Source organism: Brassica napus, unplaced genomic scaffold (genome assembly GCF_020379485.1).
Source record: "Brassica napus cultivar Da-Ae unplaced genomic scaffold, Da-Ae ScsIHWf_1237;HRSCAF=1767, whole genome shotgun sequence".
Lineage (NCBI taxonomy): Eukaryota > Viridiplantae > Streptophyta > Magnoliopsida > Brassicales > Brassicaceae > Brassica > Brassica napus.
Window position 1 is genome coordinate 860,164 of NW_026014658.1, and position 4,456 is coordinate 864,619.

A 4,456-nucleotide genomic window follows, 5' to 3' on the forward strand; every position below is an offset into this window, starting at 1 on the left:
TGATCCGATCGCACCAAGACTGGGCGGTTAGGACGAACGGTTGGGAATGACCCAAAGGGCACGAGTTGTCAAGAGTCATGAGTGTTCAAAGGTTGTGAGTTGCCAAAGGGTGTCAGGGACCAAAAGGTACGAGTTACCAAAGGTTGCGAACATCAAAAGGTACGAGGACCAAGAGGCACGATTGGCCAAAGGGTGCATGTTCCAAACGGTGTCTTTCGGGACAGGTTAGGACCGATCCTTATGGATCAGCCTATGGCTTGTCTAGTTAAGACAAGGTCACGGTTTGTCTAAGCCAAGGTAGAGTCGCAAGGTCTGACCGGTTGCTAAGCCTTCCGGATTAGGCTTGAGGCTTACTAGGCCGATTGGATCCAGGCCTAAGGCCGGATCAGGTAAGGGAGTCCGTTGGGCCATTGAGCCGGACTCCATTGGCCGGTCGCACCTAGATTCTATCCGGATAGACGGATTGGTCTTTGGGGACGATCCGGATCTGTTCGTGTGTTCTGTTTATCTATTCTGGACTATCTATCTGATTCTAAGTCAAGGGGTGGTTGGTTGAATGACTTAGGATACGGTAGGTAGGTTCATACGTTTTATGATTATGTTGACTGAGGTTTATCTAAGTTCTAGGAACCAAGCCAAGCATTGTAGAATCAATCCGTTCTATTCTCGGTTATGATTAATGCTTATCTGGTTGTGGTTTCAGGAACTAAGGATGGTTCTGGTCAAGCCAAGGAGCCGTGAAGGCTCGGTCAGTGAGAGGCTGTGTAACGTGTGGTTAGATGATGCTAGGGATGAACTAGTGATTGTCTATGAGACTGTTAAGAAGTTGTGTATTGAATCTCATGTTTCTAAGTAATACAAAGTTTATACATTGTTATTCCGCTGTGCAATCTGTTCCTTTGTTTATGAACCTCATATTCGAATATGACTTAGTAACTAATAGACTTAAAAATGGATCAAACAAGCAGAGAAATTAATAAGTAAGCCTGCGGACTCCATCAGGTCGAGAGGCCAGGGTTCGGGTCTTACAAGTTGGTATCAGAGCATGCTTGATTCTAGGATAGTTGGGTTAGGTAGTCCACACACACACACGCAGCCAGCTGATTAGGTCTCACGGTGAGCTTTGATTGCTTAGTCTAGGGATTGTTTTGTTCTGTTTATGTTAGTGTGTTTCGTACTAACATTGTCTGAATCCTTAGGCTGGAAAAAGCAAATCGGGAAAGTCCCGAAAGAGTAAGAAAACAGCCGGTCAGTCTAGTCAAGTGGCCATGGACGGGACCAATCTATCCGGATTGCAAACCGATCCGGCCGCAGCTGACACTAGAGACTTGTTGCCAACTGATCAGGCTAATCTTACAGGGACGCAACAGGAGGAACATCGGGAGAGTGATGAGGAAGTGGAATCCTCGAACGCTAACCGTGATGGTGACCAGCATGAGAGAGTGGCCGATGGAACGGCTAATGTGCCCGCAACACTGTCCAAAGAGGACTTGTTAGAGGCCATGAAGGTAATGGGGACTCAGGTTGCGGCTATGGCGCAACTGTTCACGCCACTAGTGAACTCCTCGGTTGGCCAGGCTACGCCTGTGGCTACGACCACCCCCAACACCAATGGTCCAGTTGTGGAAACGATTGAGGTGATCGAGATTGATCCACCGGAAAAGTCTGAAAAGAAGGTGGACTATCTGAGTCTGCTTCAACATTTATCCAGGTTGGGTACGAAGCATTTCTCCGGTAGCACCGACCCTATTGTGGCAGACGAGTGGAGGAGTAGGCTGGTCTGAAACTTTCAATCAACTCGCTGTCCAGTGGATTACAGACGCGACATTGCGGTTCACTTCCTGGAAGGGGACGCGCATAACTGGTGGCTTGCAGTGGACAAGCGCACCAATGGGAGTCTGGAAAGTTTTGCGGACTTTGAAGTTGAATTCAACCGCAAATACTTCCCTGCTGAGGCTTGGGATCGTCTGGAAGCTCAGTTTCTAGATTTGGCCCAAGGCCGCAGGACCGTACGAGAGTACGAAGAAGAGTTCAACCGGCTCAGACGGTTTGTTGGAAGAGAGCTGGAGGACGAGGCAGTCCAGGTCCGTAGGTTCATCCGAGGCCTAAGGCCCGAACTGAAGACCCATTGCTCGATCCGCACTTTCAACACCGTCGGAGAACTGGTGGAACGGGTGGCTTTGCTAGAGTCTAACTTGGCTGAAGAAGCTAAGCTTAAGGCTAAGTCACAGTCTGGCCCGTCGGGCAAAACAAATGATAAAAAGAGGAAGTGGGACCAGGTGGACGGAGGTAAGACCTCTGGTGGCCGACCTACATGTCCCAAGTGTGGAAAGAATCATCCCGGTGAGTGCTGGAAGGCCATGGGGGCTTGTGTGCGATGTGGCAGCATGGATCACACGATCCAAAACTGCACTCGACCAAACCGATTCTCAGACCAGTCCAGTGGCAGCGGCTCCGTGACTTGCTTCCTATGTGGCAAGACTGGACACTACAAGTCGGACTGTCCTAAGCTACAAGGAGGACAAGGGAAGGGCCGTGGAGACACAGGCAAGTCGACCCAGAGTAGGCCGACCACAACACCAAGGGTGTATGAGCTGTCCCGGGACGACGGCGCTTCTGGATCGTTTGATTCGATCTCTGGTAATTCCTAAATTTTTCTTTTTACATTCAAGTAGAAAATGCTTGGTATGGAACCTAGAATGTCTAGGGGATTCTGATGAGGGTCTCTGTTAGGAACCCTCATGATTGGTGGTGTGGAAACCCACGTACTTTTCGACACAGGGGCTACACATAGTTTTGTGAGTCCGGGACTGGTCGGAAAGGGTCTGTTCTGTCTGGACGCTGGAGATAATTTTGGGATAGTGAGGGCGGCCGGAGGGCAAGCCATGAACTCACTAGGTCTCATGTCAAATATCCCAGTGTCAATACAGGGAAAGGTATTCCCTGTGGATTTGGTCTGTGTCCACCTAAAGAATCACGAAGTGATCCTAGGTATGGACTGGTTGGGAAAGTATCGGGCCACTCTCGATTGCCATAGAGGTCGTGTGCAATTGGAGACTGGGCTTCGACCGATCCAGTACCAATGTCTGTGTCCGGCTCAAGAGAAAGTAGTGGTTTCAGCAGTTCGAGCGATTCGGATGTTGGAACAGGGTTGTCAGTCCTTTTTGGCTACAATTACAACTACAGAGCCGGGCAGTTCTGTCTGTCTGAAAGACCTTTCAGAGGATTCGTTGGTGTCGAAGTTCCCAGATGTGTTCCAGGTACCTCAGGGTGTCCCCCCTGATAGGTCGGATCCATTTACGATTGAACTAGAGCCAGGGACAGCTCCGCTGTCCAAGAGTCCGTACCGGATGGCTCCGGCCGAGATGGCCGAGCTAAAGAAGCAATTGGAAGAATTGCTTGACAAGGGGTTCATACGGCCAAGTAGCTCCCCTTGGGGTGCACCAGTCCTCTTTGTGAGAAAGAAGGATGGTAGCATGCGTCTGTGCATCGACTATCGAGGGTTGAACAGGGTCACTGTGAAGAACAAGTACCCGTTGCCCAGGATAGACGAACTGTTGGATCAACTCAAAGGAGCCAAGTGGTTTTCCAAGATTGATTTGGCTTCAGGGTATCATCAGATCCCTATAGAGCCAAATGATATTAGGAAGACGGCATTTAGGACCAGGTACGGTCATTACGAGTTCGTAGTGATGCCGTTCGGTCTGACCAATGCACCTGCCGCTTTCATGAAAATGATGAACAGCGTGTTCCGAGATTTCTTGGATGAATTCGTGATCATCTTCATTGATGATATCCTAATTTATTCCAAGGATGAGGAATCTCATAGGAAACACTTGAGAGCCGTGCTGGAACGATTACGAGAACACAAACTCTATGCTAAACTCAGTAAATGTAGCTTTTGGCAGAAGAGTATTGGGTTCCTCGGCCATATTGTTTCCGATCAGGGCATCTCGGTGGATCCAGAGAAGATCAGGGCAATCAAGGATTGGCCCCGACCACGCAGTGCTACGGAAGTCAGAAGCTTCTTAGGGCTGGCAGGTTACTATAGAAAGTTTGTGAAAGGATTCGCAAGCTTGGCTCAGCCTATGACGCGGTTGACTGGGAAGGACGTTAAGTTCACATGGGCTGAAGAGTGTGAGGAATGTTTCTCCGCACTTAAGAACATGCTGACTAGCGCACCCGTCCTAGTGCTTCCGGAGGCCGATCAACCATATGTGGTCTATACGGACGCGTCCATCACTGGACTAGGTTGCGTATTGACCCAGCATGGGAAAGTCATTGCCTATGCGTCCAGGCAGTTGAGGAAACATGAGGGAAACTACCCCACCCATGATCTCGAAATGGCTGCGGTAGTATTCGCCTTAAAGATTTGGCGATCATACTTGTATGGCGCCAAAGTTCAGATACTTACGGACCATAAGAGTCTTAAGTATATATTCACCCAGCCTGAGTT